Source organism: Rousettus aegyptiacus, unplaced genomic scaffold (assembly GCF_014176215.1).
Source record: "Rousettus aegyptiacus isolate mRouAeg1 unplaced genomic scaffold, mRouAeg1.p scaffold_m13_p_9, whole genome shotgun sequence".
NCBI classification, from domain to species: Eukaryota; Metazoa; Chordata; class Mammalia; order Chiroptera; family Pteropodidae; genus Rousettus; species Rousettus aegyptiacus.
This window is the reverse complement of record NW_023416312.1, coordinates 95,476,106-95,502,336: the sequence shown is the minus strand read 5'-3', so window position 1 is coordinate 95,502,336 and position 26,231 is coordinate 95,476,106. Positions and strand designations below refer to the sequence as shown.

The window sequence follows — 26,231 nt, the reverse complement described above, 5'->3', positions numbered from 1 at the left end:
TCAAAACTATTTCATTAGATTCTCCAACTTAATTTGTTATGTAGAAACACCTTCTAATATTTGCATTGTAATTTATAAGAATGCTATTTTTTCCTCTAGCTTTCTGTAGAAATCTGAGAAGTATAGATGACCAGAGCGAAGAAAAGAACTTATTTATAATTATGTCATGCAGAAATAACCTCTGCTAATATTTTAGTGAATGTTCTTCCAGTATGAAACCCATGCATGTATATTATTTGTGCTTCTCAGCAACCCCATATAGGTTCATCTCCATTAAACATCAGAGGAAGCTAAAGCTCAGAAAGACAAGGAGCTTGCCCAAAGTATAAACCTGGAATGAGATTGACCCTAGACTCACTCCTAAGGTTGAATTTGGTCCAGAGTTAATTTTACCACATAAACAATTTATGTTAAGGGCAGAGAAAGGAGACCTTCTCAGGAATCACTTATCCTTGTCATCTGAGCAGATGTCAGTATTTGGTAAAGCACAAATCCTGTCAGAGCCCCACCAGTGATTATTTGCCAAGCACACAAATGAAGCCAATACTCTTTTGCAGTTCTAGGAGGAGATCAAAGGATGGCCTTCAAAAAGGATGCTTCATTAGTGGTGTCCAGTGGACAGAGTGGCTCCGATGCCTTGTTTGTTCTGTAGTCATGCCCCAGTTGTTTGGCCATGCCCCAGCTTACCACCAACTTAGAAGATGTCTGGCCTCGTAGGGGTTTCATAAACCCACTGGGGATCTGAATCCAAGCTGTGGTTTCCTCTGGACACATGTAAATACTAATTTGAATACTTAGGTGTGACAGGTACTTGAAGGTACCACCACAGTTGATGGCCTGTGAACAGAGGCCCTTTAAAAACGGGCATTTGGAGGTAAGAGGCCATCATTAAGTGTGCCTCAAGCCTAGTAGCTGTCAGGGTGGGTGGCTCCTTCAGCTCCCTTATACGCACATGGAACTCCTCCATTTAGCTAAGAATTTTGCCTGCTGGGAAGTGTCTGAAGGCAGGTGCTGTCTGAATTAAGCCCAAATAAAATTCAGGATTTAGATCCCTGGCTATTTTTAAAGATACTTCTTCTTTTTAAGTAATAAAAGAAATATGTGTCTATTTTGAAAAATTCAAACAAGGTAGAAGCATATAAAATGATAAGAAAGCCCTTGTTGATTCCACGCCTCCCTAGTAACTCTTCAAGAATAACCTCGATTGACAGTTTGATGTATGTACTTAGAAACTTCTATCAGGGTACAGACTAGGTATAAACAAACAAACAAATAAATTTATTTCTATGGAGATATAATATATACAAAGAAAAGTACACAAGTATTAAGAATATTGCTTCTTTTTACATTTGTGTTTACCTTTGTAACAGCTACTTAGATCAAGATAAAAATCATTTGTATAGTTTTTAAAAACCTAAGCTAGGATGGTAGAATACATGTAGCTTTGCAGTTTTATTTTATCACTTATTTTATCATGTCAGCATATATAAAACTACCAGGTCAGTGCACACAACATTCCAGAGTCTGGATATATCATAATTTATTTAATCATTCCCCTGTTGATAGACAACAGGTTGTCTCCACATGTTTTACTATTACTAACAATTCTTCAGTGACTACATTTTTGTGCACATCAGTTCAGAATTTTGTATAAAAATATTTGGAGTAGTGACTCTAATAATCCCTAACCTATGCACAGTGTTTTCACGGTCCCAAGAGTGACCACAGTTACTATATTTTTGGCTGCTATTAACAACTAAGAGAGATGTGGAAAGTGTTTTGATTATTTACATTCCCTTCCTGGAGTCAGAGAATGAAGTCAGAGAGGTTGCAAGCTTTTGACACCTACAGGTCTCATGGCCTTGGGTGGAGGCTGGAGCGAAGCTGGTCACAGCTGTGTGACCCCAGATTCCATGACCTCTTTCATTGCTTCTCAGATGCCTTATAATAGAGATCTCCAGACTGTCACCAAGTGACCTCTCTGACCAGGAGAGCTTATTCAGTCCAGCACAGAGGTTAAGAAAGAAGGCACTGGCACCAGCATAACTGGGTTTGAATCCTAACTCTGCTGCTGGTTAGCTGGGTGCTATGGGACCAGCTGTAAGCTGCAGCTTCCTTAACTGTACAATGGAATGAAACATTACACCACCTTACAGGACTGTAGTCACACTTAAATGAGATAATGCATGTAAATAATTTAGCGAAGTCCTTCGCCCATAAGAGTTCAATAAGTTATTTTAAATAATAGCTTTATTGAGATATAATTCACATGATACAAAACTCAGCCTTTAAAGTATATAATTCAATGGTTTTTAGTATATTCATAGAGTTGTGTAATCATCACCATGATATAATTTTAGAATATTTTCATCACACCAGATAGAAACCCTGTATCCTTTAGCTATCACCCTACACCCCCCACCCAAAGAAATAAACCCAACCCTAGGCAGCCTCTGATCTACTTTCAGTTTCTATAGATTAACTTATTCTGGATAGTCCATGTAAATGGAAACATATAATATGTGGTCTTTTGTGTTAGGCTTATTTCACTTTAGCATAACGTTTTCAAGGTTCATCTATTTTGTACCGCGTATCAGTACTTTACTCCTTTTATTGCAGAATAATAATATATGGCTAGACCATATTTTGTTTAACCATTCATCGGTTGATGGGCATTTGGGTTGTTTCTACTTTTTAGCTATCATCAATAATGCTGCTATGAATATGCATGTACAAATTTTTGTTCACAACTTTGACTATTTTGGTACTTTATTCCAAAGGTATAAATCATATTGAAGATTAGAAACAGACTTTATTTACTAAATACATATCTGCTTTGCTTAAGACATTTTTCCTCCTCTGTTTCCGATTTATTATATGCTCTAACACATTATATATATTAGAAAGGCAGGGTGGACTCATCGGAAGAGTTTGAGCCTTAATGCTAATTAGACCTGGTTTACATCGACTTCTCTCATTTATTAAATATGTGATGTTAGGTAATGTGGGAGGCAGAATAATACCCCCCCCACTAGGTGTTAACCCTCTAATCTACAGAACCTGTGAATATGTTACCTTCCATGGAAAAAGTGAGTTTTTATTTGTAATTAAGGTTATGGACCTTGAGATGGGGAGAGTATCCTGGGTTATATAGGTAGGTCCAGTCGAATCATACAAACCCTCAAAAGTAGAAAACTTTTTCCAGTTGAAGTCAGAGAGATGCAGGGAAGTGGGAAGCAGAAGAGATTTGGCAGAAGGGGAAGGCTGAGAGATTCAAAGCATGAGAGGGACTGGACTCACTTTTGCTTGTTTGAAGATGGAGGGGCAGTGTGACAGGGTACACAGGGGACCTTAAGGAGCTGGGAGAGGCTCCTGAATGACAGCTAGCAAGTAAATGGGAATCCCAGAGCCACAACTGAAGGAACTGAATTCTGCCAACAATCTGAAGGAACTCGCCAGGCAGATCTCCCCCAGAGCCTCCAGTAAGGAGCGCAGCCCTGCCAACAACTTGGCTCAGCCTCTGAGAGTCTAAACGGAGGACCTCTTTCAGCATGCCATCCCTGGATTACGATCTTCATAACTGTGAGATAATAAATGGATGTTGTGTTAAGCTAAGTTCGGGGCAGTTTTCTACAGCATCAGTAGAAAGCTTGCACAGCAAATTACTGACTATTTGTAAATTGGGAATAACTGCCTACCTTGAAGAGTTGTTGTAAAGATTAGAATTTACATACTTCAATCGCCTAACACAAAATAGGTACTTAATAAATGATAACTTCATATCTGGAAGCACAAAAATGAGAAATGGAAAGAGAAGAGATGTTAATAGGAAGAAAAAGGATGTACGTTTATATGTGAATCTACCTTTGCATAAATTGAGCTGACCATGTTACACCGACTGGCGGCTGGTCGAGGGTAACAGCTTCAGAACAGCTGCTCACCTTCTACTGCTGAACATTTAAAAAAATATATAGGATGTTCCAGTGATAAGTAATGCAAGGAAGTGTTGTGAGGCAGTAAATATTTAAATGAACTATAATGAATCACTCGAGATATTGTGCTGGGTGACTGCATCCTTTCTCACTGCTGCTAAAACAGCTCTGCTCAGATTTTCTGTTTTTACAGTGAGAATAATAGGAGGAAGAGAAAAATAATCTGTTCATGTAGAACTCTATTGGCATGAACTCCCCATTTAAGGGACACAAAGACTGAGAATGACCTCAGGGAATGAATACTAGATACCCCAGAGACATGGTGAAGCCCCAGTCCCAGGGGGGCAGCACTGAAGAGCTATGCCTCTCTCTGATATAAGGACTAAGTTTCCCTGAGTGGATCTTGGGAAGTGAGAAAAATGATTGCAACGTACTTGTCTCTCATGTCCCCTCCTCTACATTCCCACCTTGCCTCTGGCCACAGCCTAGGCATCCTGTGCGTATTAGTCACCTACAGTGCAGTAGCAAACAACCCCAAACTCTTGGTGGCTTATAGCAATTATGTATTTCTCACTCTTGTTACATATTGGTGGATCTGCGTCTGCTCCTGGCTATGAATTGGCTTCATGTATTTTCTCATTCTAGGACCCAGACTGAAGGAGCAGTCCCTATTTGGTATGTGCTACATTTATGGCCAAGGAAAAAGTTTAAGAAACAGAGCTGCACCATGCAGTTTAGCTTAAGACTTCTCAAATGTGTCCACTAATGTCCCATTGGCCAAGTACAATATCAATGGGGTGAGAAAGTATACTTCTCCCATTTGATGCAGTACAAGTCACACGGCACTACGCCTCTTGGCACTGATTCTCTGAGGAGTTCTGGACCTGCACCCCATGCTCTAGAACCAGGAATAGGCTGGTCATGTGTTTCCAGGCTGGAGGAAAGTACAGCAGTAAGCATTAGGTAGGTGTTCAGGTAGTCAGAGAGGCCTGATTGTGTGACTCAGCAGTAAGGGTACTGCCCCAAGGTCTGCAGACTCCAACACCAAAACAACACCCCAGTGGGAAAGAAATTGGGGGCATACATCATTGGATTTATGTAGCTCACAGGAGTTAGGCAGTAAATGGACATAGCCCAGTTGCTAGAATGTGAATAAATATTAAGGTCTCAGCTACTGCAACCAGGCTACAAGATTAGAGACAAAGTTCTTCATGTCCAGCCATTGGAACACATCTCTCTACATTTCTTGGTTGGAATAGATGGTCGGTTAACATGGTCCCAAAGCCTTGGTTGGGACTGAGCTTATGTTTGGGGCTAAGTAACCACAGCTTCAGAGATGAAAAGGTTATCAAGGTGTTAGGGGTGTGTGCTACAGAATGGCACAAGAGTCATATACTGGCATTCAATTCGATTCTAAAGCAAGGGACATTTATTGAGTTTGCACAAGATGCCCAACACTGGATTAGGTACTGTGGGCACTACGAGACTTCCCACTTGCCTTTACTTTTCTGTAAACATATTCCTTTGCTAAGTAAATGATTGTATTAGGCCTTCAGTCTGAACAAGATGGTTCCTTCTTGCTCTTCTCCACTAAGTACAACTATAATATCTGCAGATAGTGCAAGAAGCAATCAACAAGAACTTGAACAAGTAGGGAGAAATTGGTAAGAACAACACAAACTGTTTTTTGGACCATCTGACCTCTTCCTCACCCAAGAGCAGAAGACAACCCAGACCCGGCATTGACTGACTGCACCCCCCCTCCCCCCCACCCCCGCCTCCCACAATCTAGTAAAAGAAGGAAGTAATCTGGACAACATAGGTGAGCCAGTATCTTCCACAAGGGGGATAGATGGGTAGCCCCCTGTATGAGTTTGCTAAGGCTGACATAACAAAATACCGTAGACTGAAGGGATGCCTCCAGCCTGTACATCTCTCACACTCTAGACTCAATTTTCTACTTAATATTTCCAAATGGTTGACTATAGACATCTAAAATTCACGATGTCCTGACCTGAATTGAATGTTTTCACAACTAAACCTGTTCCTCCAACAGCCTTTTCTCTATCAATAGGAATACCATCTTACCAATCGCTCAAGCTAAACACTTCGGGATTATATTTTGAATGTTCTCTCATATCCCACATCTAATACTCCAGAAAATACTATTGACTCTATTTCCAAAATATATACAGAATCTAACCATTTTTCACCACTTCTACTACCCTGGTCCAAGCCATCATCATCATCTTGCTGGATTACTACAGTTGCCTATTAATAGTCTACTGCTTTCTCCCCAGTCTTCAATTTAGATTAAATATTAGCACCAGAATGGTCCTTTAAAAATTTAAGTCTGATCAGATCACTATTTCACTTGGAACTGCCCAGTGGCTCACTATTCATTCAGAGTAAAACACACAGTCCTTATAATGATTTACAAGGCCTTAAGTAATCTGGTCTCGTATCGCCTCTTGGATCTCATTCCTTCCTACTCTCCCCCTCAGTCACTCTCCTCTAGCTGCACTGACCTTCTGCTGTTCCTCAGACACTCCTGCCTTTGCATTGGCCGGTCTGCTCTCCTATCATTAATCTGCATAGCTAGCTTCCTTGATTCCCTCAAATCTTTGCTCAAATGTCACCTTTTCATTGAGGCCTTCCCTGACCATCCTTTTAAATAATGCAGTCAGCCTCCACCCTGGCACTCCTCATCTCCCTTTATATTCTTTTTATTTTTCCATAATATTTATCACTTTCTAATATACTATGTGCTTCATTGTTTATTATCCATTGCCTGCTTCTCTCCACTAGAATGTAAGCTCCTCAAGGGCAGGGGTCATTGTTTTGTTCGCCATTGTACCTCGAGTGTCTAATCCAGTGCCCCTCGCATTGTTGGTGCTCAGTCGGTACTTAATGAATGAAACAATGGCCTATATTCCTGAGAATAAGGCTCTGTGCCATATTTATGCAGGAAGAATTAGGCCTTATACAGGAGTAATATTAATAGTTATTTGTTATCATTATTGTTCATATGATATGTGCTAAGAACCTTACTGAATAAGGGTTGTCTGCTTTCAGTTGGATAAAAAAAAGTCTTCTGCATATATAGACAATATTTTAGCTACTACACAGGTAATAATCAACTTTCTAGTCAATTAAATACTTTATAGGACATATTTATGCTTGAATTGATTCTGTAGCCACCCTAACAGTGTGCATAATAGGTATTCGGTAATTGTTAGTTAATTGAGTGGTAGACTGAATGAATGAATAGAAAAATCTCCTGATTTATGTTCTCATGTACCTTTTCCTCCAAGCCACACTGGGTTATTTCCCTTTATTCATGTATTATTTATCCTTACACCCTCAACTCCTAGTATTTTGTCTGGTACACAGTAAGCACAGTGCATTGATTGGGTGGTTATATGAATGAGTCACTGACATACTAGAAATGTTCATTAAATTTAGTCAAATCATTGCTTTGTCAATTTACTTGACCATCTAGTGTAGACATAAATTAAACCCGTCGACACTGTTGAAGGATTCATGGTCTATCCTTCACCAATATTGGTCTGTATGTTTTCATTATCCATGAAGAGAGAGAAGGTAACTTTTCTGGGTTTGACTTGGTTATAGTCTCAGCAGTATCACCATTTCTAAATAACAAATTCCAAAATTCCAGCTTTTCCATTCATTCATTGTCATTGGTGCAGACTCTATTACCACCTCAAAAGAGTTGTCAGCATATTAAAAATAAGAACATAATACTTCCATGAAAGGACCTTCCAACATTAACATAAAATGTATAAGCATTGATAGAACAGTTCATTGTTCTTAGAGCTAGGTTGTTGGAAGCTGACTCAATCTAAAATGGTGTTTAAAATATTCAGTTATACAATGAATCTATAAAGAGCTGACATAAAATATTGGATTTATTTTAATATTTATTTTTGTATTTTATCATTTTAAAAGAAAAATGAAAAAATTCTTCAGAAAAACATTGTATTAATTTAGGTTTATCATTCATGTAACAGAAGCATTAAACTTACAAAAGATGTGTAATGGCTCAAAGACTATTAGACACGTGTCTTCTGGTTTCAGGGTTATTTCAGGCTGTGTATTCACAGAGAAAAAGGCTGTTAGCATTCTTAATTCAAATGAAGTAAGGTACACTGATTAAGGATACCTTTTGCATAAGTTAGAATTAGGTTTGGCTATGAGTAACAAATGTGAAAATTACTGCCTTAAACAAGATATAGATGTATTTCAGTCTGTTGAGAGGCGATTCAGGCTAGAATGGGAGTTCCATGGTGTCAGGGACCCAGGCTTCTCTTATCTGGTTGCTCAGCAACACTTGCCTTAGATTCCCACAGTTCCCTCAGAGATGAAGATGACTCCAGCAGTTGCATCTACATTCCCTGCAGCAGAAAAGGGGAAGATGGAACATGAAGGGTGTCACCTCTGTTTTTCTTGGAAGTACCATACAGGCCTTCCACTTGTCTTGAGCTCAGTTGCATGGCTATTCCAAGCTGAAAAGAGGTCTTGGAAATGTGCTTTCCTTAGCTAAGTTGCAATGTGTCCAACTTAAAGATTGGGGTTCTTTTATTAAGAAAGAAGGGGAGAATGGATATTAGGGAGGCAAATAGTCTCTTCTTTATTCAAGTGTGGACTACTAGGGAAGAATGCTTGCCTCATGTTGCCTTTACCTGATGCTTTTATTAACCTTTCTCAGAACTACAATAGCATCAAACTCCAACAATGCCTCTAGGATGATGGGACTTTTTTCCTGTTTCATGGATTTATGAAATTTGCCCCACCTCATAGACATAAATATTTCTCAATAGTATTCTTCATGATCAGCTGGATGGCTTATACATGATCTTGGAGAGAATTAACTGGTTATTCTGATTTTGGTTATAGTTTCTTAAGTGAAATTTAATCTATTTCTATCTTTTTAATTGACCCAGTGGCCTACACAACACTTCTAAATCATAAAGATTCTGATAGAGATCGAATTTGTTATAACCAGGATATTTTTTTAAATTCTGGCTTCCTCTCCAGCACCTCCTACATAAACAACAGACAAGAAAGCCAGAAAGAGAAATATCACTTGTTTTGACATTAAAAGATTTCCCAATGGTATCATAATAAAAAACATATTCGTACTAATAATATAGGATTTTTTGGTATGATGTAATATGTTTAGTGAACATTTGTTTTTTTTAAATTTTGTGTTATTGTGGTAAGAACACTTAACATGAGATCTCACTTAAATTTTTAAGTTGTATTGTTGACTATAGGCAGTGTTTAACTGCAGATCTGTAGAGCTTACTCATCTTTCTTGACTGAAAATTCATTACTGTTGATTATTAACTCTGTATTTCTCATTTTTTCTCTCCATGCCCCCGCCAGCCATTGCCAGCCACCATTCCACTCTTTGATTCTATGAATTTAACTATTTTAGATAATTCACATAAGTGGGACCTTGAAGTATTTGTCTTTATGTGATCGCTTATTTCACTTAGTATAATATCCTAAAGATTCATTCTTCTTTTTTTAAGGCTGAACAATATTCTATTTTATGCATATAAATTTTCTTTATTCATTTATCTGTTGATGGACATTTAGACTTTTCCACATCTTGGTTATTTTGAATAATGCTACAATGAACATGGGAGTACTGTTATCTCTTCGAGATCCTAATTTTAATTCTTCTGGATAAATACCCAGAAGTGAGCTTTCTGATTCATATGGTAGTTGTATTTTAAATTTTTTATGTAACCTTCATATTGTTTTCCATGGTAGCTGTATCATTTTGCATGCAGTTTCTCCATAGCTTCACCAGCACTTGTTGTCTTGTGTTTAGACATTTGTTTTTTATATCTCTCTAGCAACCTGTCTCTACCTTCCTTTGGGGAGTTTTTTCTCCTCTCATTGCAGTTCACAGGTGGGTAGATTATTGAAACCAATCCAATCATAATACCTCATCCTCCTGGCCATATTGATTGGTCCAGGGGTAAGTTGTAAGGATTAGAATTTAGGGTTAATTATAGTCATAATTCCTATAACAAGGAGGAACTCTACTTACATTAGAATAGAATGGAGTCAAGCAAAGATGGGTGATTGATGGCAGAGACGGGAGAGGGAGAGAGACTGGGCTACTCAGTAGTATGAAGTCTCTAGTCCAAGTCCCCAAGGCTCATTCTTTGATTCTGAGAGCCAGTCTATCACCCTTATGCTCAAGCTGCTTTGGGTTGGGTTTCTGTCACATTCAGCCAGAAGAATCCTTAACCATGCAACTTCACTTCTCGGAGCACTTAATCACAGTCTCCCTTGGATTCTAGTAATTTGTATGTGCATCTCATCCCCTGCACCCTTGTGAACCCCCTGTGAAATGGCACCACACTGATTTGTCCTGTGTCTTAGATAATTCCTGTTTTATATTATGTGCATCTCAATATGCATTTACATTTGGTGAAGAAGTTAAAAATATATTTTTTCTATCTATAGTGTCATAGTAGCTACTCTTTGTTGAATTTTTGCTGTGTAGTAGGTACCTTCCAGAATGCCGTGTGTGTTATTTAATCTTTACAACCCATTTGGGAGGTGCGCACTATTATGCCCTATTTCACAGATGAATGAGCTGGATTTAAAGAGGTTAAAGCAGATTGTTCAAGGTCTCCTGGTAAGTGGTCAGTCTTAGACTTGAGCCAGGACTCTTGACTGCAAAGCTCATGCCTTCAATGATTGCCTATTGATATTAGCCATTTCCCCTCTAAAAGTTAGATTAGACATGACTCCCAAATACCCACCTACAATGAGAGACTTTTATTTCCTTCAAAGAAAGCTCTAATGTTTATTAATTTGTACATGAGTGCAGTCGAATTGAATACAGGCCTCAAAAGTAAAATTATTCTGTCTTTCCTCTAAATTAGATTGGATTTAGATGGCTGGACTTTATGTATCAAAAGGTCCTACTTTCTGAAGGAAGGGAAACTCTTCGAGCAACTAGTATGCTAAAGATCAGGATTGATTTCATTCCTAATATTTAGGCTTATGGTACATTTTTAGGGTTAGAGTTTCATGTTTTCCTCATACCATAATAGTAGGTCCTGATTAAGTGGTATAGAAACTATAAATACTTATGAGAAACATGCTTGTTCAAACAGCCTCAGTTGAATATAGGATACTACTATGAAAGGCTAGCTTCACTATTTGTGTCTATTCTAGTGTCCTCTTATTATATGGTAGTCAGTGAATTCAAGGTGCTTCCAATGACATGACTGATTTGAAGTAAAAGAGGCAGCTGAAACATTCTTATTGACAATACTAATATGTTTTGGTTTAAACCCTGAGTAGGCCGTTAGTGCTTTTCAATGCCATGGACTTCACAGGCATCCCAGTGCTACTGGCTATGAGAGGTAACCTAAGAGTATGGATGATTCAGTGCAACCCAAAGTACAGGTCTTCTTATGGATTGTTTATTCTTTCAAACAATTGCTGACCACCTAACATGCATCAGGTACTATGCTAGGTACTGGAAAATCTAATGGTGAACAAGACACACATGGTCTCTGTTTTCACAGACAGAGTTAAGGAGACAGGCAATTAAGAACTAAAATAAAGAAGAAAATTTATCAGGTTGTAATAAGTGTTATATTGAAAATAGAATATGTTAACCTGATTGAAAATGACTGTGTTCTAATGTGAGGAAGTTGGTAAGGGAAGGCTCCTCTGAAGGAGCAGAAACCTGAAATGACAAGAAAGGAGCCACAGGGCACACAGGTGGTGCAAAGGTCCTGAGGCAGAGATAAACTTGGTGCTGTCATTGTCAGAAAGGTAATTGTCATTTTTCGATAGAATAGGGTACATTGATCTAGTAGCCCTGCCATTGTTAACTGGAGGAAACCTTCCTCCTCAGAAATCATCCTCAGAAATTTTTGCAAATGTTAGCAGTGGAAATTCCAGAGATGGTAGGATTAGGGATTATTTTTATTTTTGCTTCTCTGTATTTTCTTTTTTCTTGTATAATAATAAACATTTTTTATTTTTGCCAAACAAGACAAAAACCCATGGAAGGCATAAAAATGCACTTGAAAACATTAGGAAAGGTAGATTTGGGGATGACAATAAAACAAAATTCATTGCAAACTAAAATGTAGTGTACCAGGAAACATAAAGGTGATTTTGGTAGAATTAGAGAAAAAAGAGAGGGGTGGGGCAACCTGTCAGCACAAGGGGAGTTAGAAATGAGTAAATGGCAATATCCTGTCACCTAAACTGCAGTGAAATCTCAGCCTTTTATAAGAAAGAGGATGACTGTCATTATCTCGGTCACTGGTTCAGACAGGTGAACTGGTCTCTATTATTTATTTGTGATTGTTTAGGCTGGGTCCTGGCCTCCCAATTCGTCCTTAGGTTGGATCTGCAGCAGTCTCCAGAGCCTCAGCTGGCCAGTGTCACAAGTCAGAATAGGTAGGGTAGGAGAAAGCAAGCCCGAGACATCTGAGTGTGAAGGAACATAGCAATGCAACATGGTAGGAACATTGCCTTTGAGTTGCACAATTCTTACCAATATATGATTTGGCTTTTTTCTTTGTTATATTATTATTGATAACATTATAGAGAACTTTGTTCCAATGAAGTTTATTAATTGACTCCGGTGGGATGAATAACTGAAAACCTATTCCCTTCTACTTCTATCAGAAGGTTATTGTGGAATTAAAGGAAAAGGACCTAAAATGAGCTGGCGTCACTCAACACCCTGAGTTATGGAGTAATTGACAGTACCAGTGAGCACTGCTCCAGGTCCAAAGATTAAAAACATTAATAAATGGAAATTGCTTTACCAATTCTCTATATCTTGATTTCCTCATTTCTAAAATAGGAATAGATTTTGTAAATTGTGAAGCCTTTAAACATATGTATTAATAATAGTTTATTTAACATTAATAATTATGAAATAGAAACTTAGTGGCATTAAAGAGTTTAAGTCAGTTCTTCAAATAATTAATCCCCTCCTGGGATGTCATTTATTCAGCGTGAGATTCTTACTGATTATTTGATTAATGCCAGCTATATTGTAAATGCCTACTATGGGCAGGATATTTGGATACAACTAAGCAAATACACAGGTTTATACTGAAAACCATCCTAAGAATAGGGTGCATTAGTCCATAGGAAACTCAGAGCTCTCAGATAAATTTTGGCCACACAGATTAAATTTCTCTTGACTACTGCCAAGTGTTTGGGGGAACTGCTGGTGCTAATCAACTTAGGGGGAGACTAAGGAAGGATTTATGCAGTTTATTGTCATTAAAATCAACTTTCAGTTGGAAATCAGTGTGCATGTAAATTGGCATGTAAAAGCCTGGGGAATAGCATTTAATTAACTGTTGTAGTTTTGTATTATCAAATAAAATTGCTCAACTTGGGAAGGAGGCAAAGAGATGAAATGTATGAATGGTAAAATGAGGTCTCTTCATACACGGGTGGTGCTTTGTGACCATTTGAGAATGAACTGAGGATGGAGACAAAATATACTTGCTGCAATTTGCCCTTGTCTTGTCTGTATTAATGATTGAAATGTGAGTCACAAGGGAAGTAAGATCGTCCCCAAATGAGGTAAAAGGGGGTTCCCAGGGAAGGGAATGTGGAAAGCATTATGAAACAAGATATTCTTAATCTTTTCATAAATTCATCAGAACAATTGGACAGTCCATTAAAAGTTGGCATATTACCAGCCACATCTACACATGCAGTGAGCCTGCTGCCATCAGTCACAAAGGACATTCTGTCCTAAACACCCTAAGCCAACATCATGTAGTAATGGTAGTGTTAGTGACTGAGGAGTGTGCCAGTGGGATAATGGCACGAGTTCTGCCTAATGCTAGTTATAGGCGTTTATCTGCACCCTATCCTAAGTATTATTAGAACCATAACAGGAGATACTTAGAGGTCATTATATTGAATCTCCTCATTTTATTGAAGAGTATACTGGCAAACTGACTCACCCAAAGGATGCACAACAAATCTTTTTCTTAGTCTGATGATTTTCTTTGCATAAGACATGGTTCATCATGACTCTTGCATGTATTCCTTAAGCATACCATGTAAGGTGTTTGAACTCTATGTTCAATAAATACAAGGAAAATCCTTGCAAACACTGCAGCCATATAATAGCACTTTTCTTAGACTGCTCTGGTGGTCTTACCCAAAAGAATAGTAGCTTTATTAAGGAGACCAGTTGACAGGACTCATGATATGCCAAAACCCTTCTACCAAATGCATTCTCTCCTGTTTATATTACACCACCTGTGAGGTTTTGAATTATAACTCTAGCAAAACAGAAATGCCAAGGTCTCTTACCAGTCCCTTCTAATCTGGGTCATATCAAAGGTTATATAATATTGCCTACATGTTCAGCACACTACCAGTTGGAAAGAATAATAAACACTGTCTGAAGGGTATTTTGTTTCTTGAACAGATTACTTCTATACCAACAGCTGTGATGGTCTGGTAGGCTTCAGGGCTGAAGGTGAGGACCTACAAGGATTTCTTCTTGGCAAAGAAGCTGCTGCTACTTTCCTTGTGTGCTCTTTTCCATTCCCAATTGGTATCCATTTCGAGCCCCCCATGATTGTCCCCATCCACTTCCCTCCCCCACCAGCATCCCCCTAGCCTTGAAAGATATCTGTTGTTACACCATTCCACAGTGACACAGCAATTTGGACCCAGTTCCTAGACAGCTGCTTTGATTCAGGAAATACTTGTCAGAATACAGACTTGACTTATAGCCGTGTAGGATGAATGAGTTACGGGAGCAAGCTTTCCGTTCAGTTGCCAAGTTCACAGTCCATAGGCACAGGATACTTTTATGCATGTGCTGGCCATTTGGAGATGTATGTAAGTTATATGTTGTAATTCATGGAGACTTCTTTTCTTCCTTGTAACACCTCATTTGCCAGACTTTGGTAGGAAATGAGCTATTTCACTTACGTGAGTCATTCAGGTAGCTGGATGCTACATTTTAAGTACCAAAGTTTGGTTTGTTTTAGCCTGTTTTATGTATTATATACTCCTCTGCCTTCTACATTGAATAGGATAAACCATACTGGTCCTTTCTTTAAAACTTAAGGTTGAATGAGAGCATCAGTGACATAGAAGTCTCCTCGGGAACTATTAAGGGGTGTGGGACAACAAATCTCTATACTCAGTAGCTCCAGATGGCCATGCTATGTGAATTCTGGTACCTGCTTTGGAAAATTCTTTCTCTGTCTTGCTTTTGTTACTCAGAGCTACCAGTTGTAATGATCTCTTCCCTGTTTGCTCTTTTTTTTCTTTTTTGGCTTGCAATCCTTCTTGCATTCTACCCCACCCCAGTCCCAACCCCTCAAGGCCCATCTTTTAATTTCCTATGGTTCATATTCTGTGCTTGGGAAACTATAACTGAGCATCTTAGAATTGTGTGTGCAGGACGAGGGAAAGACCATATTTAATAGGGTCTCAAAGAGCACTCATGGGAGGGAAGTGTGGGAACAGAAGCGTCTGAATGTTGACAACATCTCGTTTGAATGCTCAGGGGCTCTTGTTTTCTTCCCAATTCTAGGCTGTGTTCTAGAGCAGTGCTATTTACACCCTTTATTATTGCAGGGCCCTAGGATTCTGCAGAGATGCTAGAGGCAGCCAGGAGGTGTGTGTGTATGTGTAGGGGAGTGGTGGTAGTGTTAGAGTCGTGGCTTGTGGCAGGCGAGGCCAGTGATCACACTCCTTTCATTCTAGTTGGAGCAGTATCCCTTTACGTTATCTCATACTTTGAAGGTCAGATTTTATTAACAGACCTATAAATAGACAAATAAAAAACAAAGCAAAGCCAACAACCATACAAATAAAACAGAAGAGAAATCCAGATAAGTAATGTGGTGGTGTAATTAGGTAAGTGCTTAGTTACCCTCTCCCAGAACATGCTTTATGAAGGTGTTATCATGGTTTGAGGAGGCACTGAACATTTTCTAGATGTTTAGAAACCATCTATTCCAAAGAGTTTAACTTACTATTGGGGATAAATAACACATTTTAAAAGTGCAAATACAATTCAGTAGAGTGTGTTTAGAAGAGAAAGTTCAACAGAAATATAATGGGAATCATGTAAGGAAATTCGCATCTTCTAGTAGTCACATTAAAAAAGTAAAAATAAACAGGTAAAAATAATTTAAATGTTTTATTTAACTCAGTCTGTCCAAAATATTTTCATTTTAGCATATTATCAATATAAAATTATACCATTTGTTTTAAAATTTAAAGTACTTAAAATGATGTAAAATTAAAAATTCGAATCCTATTCATACTGATCACACACAACATTTCAAGTGCTCTGCCACATGTGTCTACTGACTACTGTATTAAACAGTATGATTTTAGAACAGTTTTGATACATTTAAAATGTTTAACACAGATTGGCTGCCCATTTCATGAGAAGAGCTTAAAGCAAAATCTCATTAATTTGGGCTCCACTACTTTGGAATTTATGATAATTTTATCAGAGTTCAGCTGAAGTTTACAATCTGATCTCTCTGTGGAGGAAGGTTTTATTTGGCATATTCACCATATAAATCAGATCACAAGAGGTGTATTTAATCCACTTAAGAGTATTAAGTGTTTTGTGGGACTTCAGCACATTTATGAATGTAAGAATACTCTGCTCTGCACAGCAGAGTGTCCCATATTCATTAAAGGGCATCTAACAGGGTAGCCTTTAGGGTATTTTGTTAGCATTTAGTAATTATAACGCTAATTTTGAAAGATTTATGTAAGTAAAACTTCCTCTAAACAGTCTAAAAATCAGATTTATTAATATTTCAGGTAATTATTACTTAAATAAAACTTTACCAATGTAGTCTATGTCAAACTTAAATGTAAAAATGACACAGAGCTTTGCTTCAAGGTGATAATATCTTTCTCACAGGGTAGTGAAGTGAAAATGAATTTGTACTTTATAAACTGTAACATGTTTCATGCATACTATTCATTCATTTAGTAAATATTTCTTTACTGGCTTTTACAGGCTTGCTGATGGATGGTAGGGATATAGCTGTGAACCAGGTAGAGAATCATGGTCCCGGCCCTTGTGGAACTTACGAGCTGGTGGAGAGAGACAGGCAAAATAAACAAGTGATTAAAATAGAGAGTGGTAAGGGCTATGATAGGGGAAGCACCAGTTGCTGAGAAAGCATAGAGGAGAGCCACATAACCCAGACCAGTTGGAGGGGATGATCGTGGAAGCCTTCCTGGAAGAAGTGACATTTAGGCTGAAACCTGCAAGTTAATTTGGAGTTAGCTTCATAAAGGAATGGACTGAGTGGGGAGAGTGTTTTAGAAAGAGGAAACAACATGTGTAAAATCCAAGAGGCGAAAGGGAGAACATGAAGCAGTCCTGGGACTGAAAGTAGTTCTTTGTGACTGCAGTGGGAAATACAAATGAAAGAGGGAATCATGATGAAGGCGGAAAGGTCAATAGGACCAGATTACAAAGGGCCTAAGGAAGTTGGACTTTATTTTATCCCAAGGACAATGAGTGACAATTGAAAGGTTTTATTCATTGGAATCTCATGATGTGGTTGTGTTTTGCAACAATCACTTTGGCTACTGTGTGGAGAAGGGGCTGTGGGAGGGTGAGAATGGAACCCATGATATCAGTGAGACCTTGGCTGGAGACACTGGGGGCCTAAACCAAGGGAATAAGGGGAGGGAGGAGGAATTTGATAGGTATATAGGAGGCAAAAACAATAAGCCATAGTGATTGGTGGGATGTGGGGGCAGAGGGATAAGGAAGAGTGATGTGGGCAGCTGGGTAAATGGTGGTACCTGCCATTCACTGAAATATAGAAAACTGCAGGTGGAGCCGGCTGTGGGTGTGCGTCGGGGCAGGGGATGAGAGCATGAGGTCAGTTGTGGCCACGCTGCAGGGAGTGCCCCATGGGCAGCCCCTAACTAAGGATGTCCTGCAATCACTTGGATTTGTGTATAACCAGTCTGCTGAGATAAACTGGGTTTTTAAAATGGAATTTAAATGGAAATGATTCAACTCCATCCCACATGCAGTGGGAGCACTACATGCTTCTTGAAGTCTCCACAGATTCTTGAGAGGCTGATTAATGTTTTTCCTCATTGCCTGTAGACCTCAATTCTGGTCTCTGCTGAATTAGTTCAGTTTATGGATCATCTCCCTGTCCTGGCTCTGTGCCACATTCCCCCAGCTGTTAAACTAAGCTACTTTCCCTTAATTTTCCCAAAACCCAAACCAAAAACTCAACCACATAGGCCATTGTGTATGCAGCAGGTTTGACTCATGATTTGTGGAGATGAAAGGGGTTTGGATGGCTGCAATGCAGTACAATTTAAAAATGAATAACTGTCATCTTGTTCTTAAGAAGCTCTTGGCCAACCTGCCAACCTGGGTGGCAACCTCCTCCTGAATTGCTTTACCCACTACTTTCCCTCTCTCAGTGCTTCCTAGCAACAGAAATGGACAAACAAAAGCAAAGTAAAACAAAACTTCCCATTGTATTATGCAAAAAGATTTTTTTTGTAGTTCCTTTCTTCAAGCCATCTTTACATATCCTAAGATTCATAACGTGCTCTGCTAACAGTGCACATTATCTTCTGGGTTCTCCCTCCATCCCTCCCCCACCTGCCACGTATGTCTGTATGGAGAAGGAGGAGTATAAGAGTTATTTATTTCACCGCTGATATGAATGATACCCCCTAGAAGGGAAATGAAGTTTTGATTTTAAATGTCCACTTGTTTCCTTTCATTATGTGAGTCTGGAGAGAGAGAGCTGAAGGTAGAAGTTTGGCATTCAACAACAGACAGCTTATACTTGAAGCAGTAAGAGTGGACGCGATCACCCAAAGAGAACGTGTTAAGTGAGAAGAGAAAGTGGCCTAGGAAGGAAATCTGGTATCTAAGGGAACCACGGAAGAAAAGGGACCCTTGGAGGGGCCTGAGGAGGATAGAGAAGCAGGAGGAAAAGCAGCAGAGTGCTTTGTCATGAAAACCAAGGTAGGAGGGTACTATTTCTTGCTAGAAAGGAAGTGAAGTCTGGCTTGTGTGTCTTTGTAACTGAAGGTCTGTCAGAGTGCCTGGAGTATAATAAATGCTCGATGACTATTTGTGGAATTGAAACAGGCAACCTTGCTAATCTGACTTTTACTTTATTACAATCTGCACAGCAGTTTACAGCTTATAACGCTTGTTTCTACAAGTGCCCTCTCTACCTCAGCAGTTCCTTGTCTCCTCTTTCCCTTGTGTCTTGGAGAAAAAGATGTCCCTTCTCTTTTGGCAAGGCTCACTACATTGTTTACCAGCTCTTCTCTTTAAGGGACTGCTCATCTGTGATTATGAGAAGCTCTAACTAGACAACTAGCCTAGATTTAAAAAAATTATGAGTCTCATTATCGTTAAATACCATTTGATAAACAGTACCTTTCAAAACATTGCCTTCGGGGTAGTGGTGCTGGTGACTGGAGAGAAAAATGAAAAAGGCTCATGGTGATGGGGAAATGGGAACTTCCGGTCCATCTAATCTCTTTACCTTTCAATGTGAAACTTCTGGAGAGAGGACTATACTTTTGTTTTCATCTCTTCATGATTTGCTTGTACTTAACCCCTTGTAAACTTACTCTGTTGCCAAAACTGCCATCCATGGGATTTGGCTTGCCAAGTCAATGGGTTTCTCCTCAGACCTTATCCACTTCATCTGGCTTTCAGTATTTGATTCTGTTAGCCACTGGTTCCCTTCCTGATTCACTGATATTTCATTCCATAGCTTCTCATGTTGTTCCTCCTCTTTTGAATGGAACCTCGTTATTCTCTTTTGTTCTTTCTAACTGTAGACTATCTTTTAAACTCTAGGCCTGCTCTTGGACTGTCTGCTGAACATCTAAATCTGAACAGTCATTTTAAAGCACATGTATAAAAATAAATCTATACTGATTGGATATTGGTTTCAAAAACCAGCTCTATACATTATTTGTAAAATTGGGTAAATTTGAATATAGACTAAGTATGATATCAAGAAATTATTGTTATTTTTTAGGTGCAATAATACCATTGTGGATTTGTAAGGAAACGACCTTATTCTTAGGAATACTTCATGAACAATTGAGGGTAAAGCATCATGATAAGCTGCAGCTGACTTTTAAATAGTTCAGAAAAATACACATGCATACACATTAGCATGTGTAGAGACATAAAGCAAATATAAGAAAATGATAACGATGATCAAATCTAGATGGTTGCTCTACAGAGATGTTCATTGTATCATGATGCAAGTTTTTTTTATATTTGAAAATATTAATAATAAGTTATTGGGCAAAAAAGCTCATGATCTTCCCATTGGTCCCAAAACAGCTCCTCCCCCTGATTTCTCTGTACCTGAGAATGGCACCAAAGTCTACAGTGTAGAGGACACCTATGAATTGCTTGTCCAGCACTGCTTTTCTAGGATCACCCCTCTCTCAGCCTTCCATATGGCTCACAATGACATCCTGTGTTGAATGGCCCAAAGCACCTGACCAGATATTCACCAATGAATCTGTTCTCTTGGATTTGTGATTTTGGGAGTCAGAGGGCCACCTAATGGCTGACGCAATAAGATGTAAATTTAGGGGCATCTAATGCCAGGTTTTTGCCATATGAAGAAAGGGATTTTGCAGAGAGAGAAGACTGAAGCAAGTGAGCAAAGAAGACCAGAGGGAGGGAATGGATGGAGATATCTGAATGACCTTTTCTCTGTGAAATATTCACTGTGCACACACACACACACACACACACACACACACACACACACATACTATGCAAGGCATCCCTGGTTTGATCTCAGATTGCAAGGACCTTGTCAGTTTACAGTCCCTTATTTTTTATTTATTATGCCTACAGCACCTGGTCTTCCTAGGTGGTCTCTCATCCAAGTACTAACTAGGCCCTATCCTGCTTAGCTTCCAAGATCAGACAGGATTGGGCTTCTTTAGGGTGGTATGGCCATAGAAAAACCATATATTTTTAATTAAGAAAATATAGTCCTCATGAGTGCAGAGATATCTGGTGTCTGGTAAATTCAGAGAAAATTCTGCTAAATGGAGGATAATCTCAAATCTTATTTTTATATATAATTTTATACATGTTTTAATCCAAATTTTTTATAGGTACTGATTTTTCTTCTTCACTCAGATGCTTTCTTCAACAAATATTTTTATAAGAAATAACTTGTCAAACGTTGTCTAAAATTAAAATATTTTTGAATTCTTTGCCAATTTTAAATGGAGCAAAATCATAGGCCTTCTTGATTTTATTCCATTATGTTACAGAATGTACATTTAAATAATTAAAAGAGGAACTCCTTTAAAAAACTCTTTTCGAAAACAGGAATAATCCAAAACACACAAAATTTAAAATAAAAAATTATACAACATATATATGTACCGTATTTTTTGATTTATTTCAGTTCCTTCCTTGCTTTTGTAGAAATATACTTTAGTGTCTTTTGCAAACTTCATTTTTCATAAATAAAATTTGCCAAAAGTTTCAAAAGGTAAAGTTTTTATCAATTCATTTAATAAAGACTTGGATAATATTTTAAAATGATTTTGACCAAAATGCAACCAAAATTTAGAAAAAAAATTCAATTTTATAGGACACAGAGTTGATTTAAAAATATAGTTTTTCAGAGATTGACAAATGTCTAAAATGTAATAGATTATGATCCTCAAAGTGAGAAAGCACACATCAATATACTGTAGTAAGTTTTGGAGTTCACATTAGCTTCACGATGAAAATGTAGTTGACTTATGTAACTGTATATTTAAAAATATTTGTACATTTTGATTAGTACAGCTTCCATTTCAACAGGGAGACACCCAGCTTTTTTGGGTGTACATATGAATTATGCGTGCACCAGAAATAAATCAAAGTACATTTCTGCTCCATAGGTTTCTTCTTAATTTAGTAATAACAACAGTTTTACAATAATACTGTGCTTCATCTACATTTGTACTTGTATTGCCACTCAAAAACAAGTATTTTATCTTCAGTGTCAAAGCTTTAATTGAACTTACAATCAAATTCACAACAAAATCAGATTTTTCACACAAATTAATATCCATAGCTTTATTTCGATTCCATGAATTGAATGAAGAAAATCAAATAATTATTGGATATTTGAAGCATCTGATGACCCAGATGCTACTAGCATCTTTTAATTCTTTGGGCAATTCTTCTGCTAATGAAACCGATACATTAACAGCTGTAGCTTTACTTTCCTTCAAAGTATTAGGAAATTTGGGATGGAAAATAAATTAATTAAGAGCAGTCATTTGATCTAAATGAAAATCACATTTCATAGAATGATATATAAGCCTACCTTCTGCAGCTGCACATTTTCTTTGGACAGATTCTCCTTAAAATAACTACTAACTTTTGAAGAAGATGCTGATGCTTCTTCAGCATATTTGTGTCTTTTGGTTGTCATGTGGGCACAATGATAATCACTTTGGCTCCCATGGTGGTGAGTAGATGCTGGCAAGCATTTTGTGCAAGTTTCCCATTCATCATCCATTTTCTTGAGAAGCGGAAATTTGGTGCTAAATTTTCCGTGAAATGTGCGCCTTAATATTTTGAGTTTATTGCTGCCCAAAGTAGTTATTGCAAAATAAAAATAAAACGCTGACAAATAATAAGTAGTTATACATTTGTGCCACGTAGTGAATAACAGATTCACTGTGCAAGAGTGGTCAGGCTACTTTCTATACACTCCATGGCAAGGCTGCTGTCTCTGCTCCCTGTTCATGAATACCTAAAATGTCCTGCTTTGAGCAATTTGCGGGTTAAGGCCTGGGCCACAGCACTACTGGCTGGTATATCAAGTGTCTGACTAGGGCAACAGAGATAAAATAGTTCCCTTTTTCTACCTGAAACTGGAAGCTAGAACCTCAAATCATAGAGCACTTCATTTCAGCAGTGATTGTGCGACAGTGAGTCCTTGTAAGTCATCATGGATCAGCAGAGACAGTCATCTTTTTATTTGATTATCTTTCAAATTTAATGATGAGTTAAACTGTGTAGTGCACATGTCTCTCAGGCACTTCTAGAGGTAACCAGGGCAGAAGCTGGATCAACAAAAACAATGTACTAAATAAACCCTGGCTTATTTTAATGCAACCATTAATAATGCTTCATTAAAAAAAAATCGCCAGGACAAATGCTAAACTAAATGGAATTCTGGGACAATAGGCATATAACAGGACTTTTCTGGGCAGCCAAGACATATGATTACCCTTTGTTTGGCTTAATTTAGGAAAACTCACACATTCACAGGTAATCTGTTGCTCCTTTAATCTTGCATCCTATTCTGCCATGCTTCTATTTCAGTCTTCTTCCTCCACAAGACTCTAAGATCTTTGAGAGCAAGGACTATATTTATTTCTGTTTAAGGGTGCCATAGCCTCTCACATCCAGTGCTTTCTTAGTAGACATGACTCATTGACTAGTCTTCTCTTTGGAAAAGGCAGCTCGACAAAGTAGGAAAAACCTGGCTTTAACTCTGTTGCTTTCTACCTATGTAACCTTTGACATTTACAGCTTCCTTATCTGTAAGTAGGGGTCAAAATGCCTATCTTACAAGTTGACTGGATTGCTTGTTGTCAACCTAGCATATTTCTAAAATTTCTCTGGTTTATAGAGTTTAAACATGGAGCAACATTTCATAGACTGCCTTCTCCATTCCCAAAGCACCATGAGTCTGGTTTATAACTTTGCAGTGGAAAGGAATTGTGTGAGTTTTGAAAGCAAAACAGAAGGAGAAAGTGGATCATCTGTCGTAGCTTTCCTTGGTTTTCAATGTCCTTCTGAGACTTCCCCACTGAAGTGCGGTAGCAGCTGAGATCATCACAGTGGCCGCCTTGAGATTTCTGCACTTTCAGATTTCTGGAAAGTGGCAATCCTGACTTGCACTCCCCTAGCTCTTCTAAAGGTTGCAAAGCTTCTAATTCACTTATTTAACCTTTCCATTTAAAATACAAAGTAGCCGTAAATTCTCCATAAGCTCTAACTTGTTCCTAGAGTGGATGTAAGGATGAAATTGCATGTTATATGTGACACATTCACCACAGAACCTGAGAGGCACTTGTAGATAAGCAACAGTAGCTGTATTTATTGTTATTATCATCATTGGTATACCGCCTTGATTTATTCTGTTGCTCATCCTGTCTAGGGACAAAATTCTATGCTCTCTTTTGTACCTTTGAGTCCTTTCTCTGCTCAGCAACCTTTGAGGTGTGACCATCCCTGGGAAGACTATTTTTGCCATCCACAGCTCCAGCCTGCTCCATACCTGATAGGTGTTGGCTCATAGTTCTCTTTCTTGATTGATGGACCAGGCATAGTAGGTCCAGGTATAGAAACTTCATAAAGATGAAGTCTGAACTTTAATTTATAGGAAGAAAGCAGTGGAATAAGGAGGGGGAAAGTATAGGGTGTTCTGCTTAGTGAGCAATTGATGCAGAGAGACAGCCAGCTACGGAAGGGATGACTCTCCCTTGTTCTGGTGCTAAAACTCACCTAATTCTCAAATACTGTTCAGGACTGATTTGTGATGATACTGCCCTGTCGTTAAGGCAGAGTGGGTGGCACTATCCCTTCTTATTCCCATATACATAGCTTACGACTTTTAAAAACATTCTGATCCACTCCCACCAATATGGAGGGTAATAGGCTAAAGGGAGAGAAGAATAGTGTTTGCTCTAAATTCTAACATCACTCCTCCTTCCTTCTCCATTCCCAAAGCACCTCTCAAAACTATGACTTTCCTTTCCATCTTTTGAGAACATTAAGGGAACTTTGGAGATTAAGAGAGTCGGTCTCCTTTAATCAACTTTTCTGTTTGTCAAATGATGCAAGACAAATTTCCCTTGCAAGACCCCAGATGTGTGCCAGTATCTCTAGGGTAGTAGCACAGTATAGTGGAAATAGCATTGATATAGGAAATAAGAGATCTGACCTCAACCTAGTTATGATACCTCAGATAATTCAGTTCCCTTCTCTGGAATTTGGGTTTATTCATGTGTAAAATTGGGAGTCATATAGGTCTGTAACCCCTAATCCAAAACTCTTGAGTCCAGATATGTATGGAAATTCAAATTTTATCATAATTATGGAAAGGTAATATCTCTTATGTAACACCTTCAACAAGATTAGGGACAGCATCCTATAATCAATACATTAATATTTCTGCAGCAGAATGTATGAACATTCACATTATAAGTAGATAATATAAATAGCCTCATGTCAGATCAGGTTAGATTTTTGCCTTTCAGAGGAAAGAACATGTGAGCTGAGATCTGAATGATGAGATGCAGCCTGCCATTTTGATCATGAGAAGAGCAATCCAGGCAGAGGGTAAAACTAGGACAAATATCGTGAGATGGGAATGAGCTTGGCACATGTGGATCAAAGGGAAGGCCAATGTGGCTGAAGGCAGTTAGGCAAGGAAGAAGTAGTATAAGGAGTTGGGGGGGGGAATTAAGACTCAGGTCACAGAAGGCCTTGCTGGCCTAGGGAACAGGTCAGGACTGTATTCTAAGTGTAGAGGGAAGATTTTTGAAGGCTTCAAGAGGGGGAGTAACAATCTGAACTAACTTCGAATAAGTTCCCATGTGAAGAATGGAGATGAGCAAGGGAGACAGAGGAGAAGTGGCCAGGGAGGTGGGAGGGAAACAGGAACTCTAGCTGAGGAAGGCATAAAAAGAGTTTCAAAAGGAAAAATGTGGCCAACTGTGTTGACAACTGATGAGGGATCAAGTCAAATGAGAAACAGAAACTGACATTGGAGTCAGCAGTGTGGAAAAGATCATCGCCCTGAAGTAGTCTCAGTGGAGAGGTGGGAACAGAAGTCTGATTGGAGTTGGTGGAGGCAAAAAGGTTTTGCTGTTAAGGGAAGCAGAGAAATAGGGCCATGGTTGAAGAGAGATGTAGGATGAGGGGTTGGTGGGGGCTATAATCTGAACGTAGGGCGAAGTTTGGAGTAGGCAGAGGTCAGGGAGCTAGTCAGAGTGGAGATGGGATGGGGAAATTGCACAACCTGAACCAAATATTACAAAGTGTGCCGACCATAGCTGATAGACTCCAGCCTCAGCTGATGCGGCCAGGATTGCCAGTAATAATTCCTGTCAGCCCAGGAAATCCGCTTGAGGATTTCTCTTGTAAGTATACAGGGAAATAATAATAATTAAAAGCATTTGGGAAAATGT

At 38.6% G+C, this 26,231-nt stretch overlaps 1 long non-coding RNA gene and 1 pseudogene across 2 annotated transcripts in view; one reads left to right on the top strand and one right to left on the bottom strand.

Moving 5' to 3' along the window:
* Positions 1–26,231, top strand: part of LOC107520735 — a 369,941-nt gene that overhangs the window by 13,686 nt on the left and 330,024 nt on the right. Inside the window, exon 1 of one of the 2 annotated variants that reach the window (XR_004952772.1) lies at positions 18,043–18,990. The exons of the other annotated variant lie outside the window; for it this stretch is intronic. This is a non-coding gene — a long non-coding RNA (uncharacterized LOC107520735). Of the gene's footprint in view, positions 1–18,042; positions 18,991–26,231 lie in introns of those variants that run through there. 2 annotated transcript variants of the gene reach the window in all.
* LOC118608485 lies at positions 20,860–20,978 on the bottom strand (annotated as a pseudogene).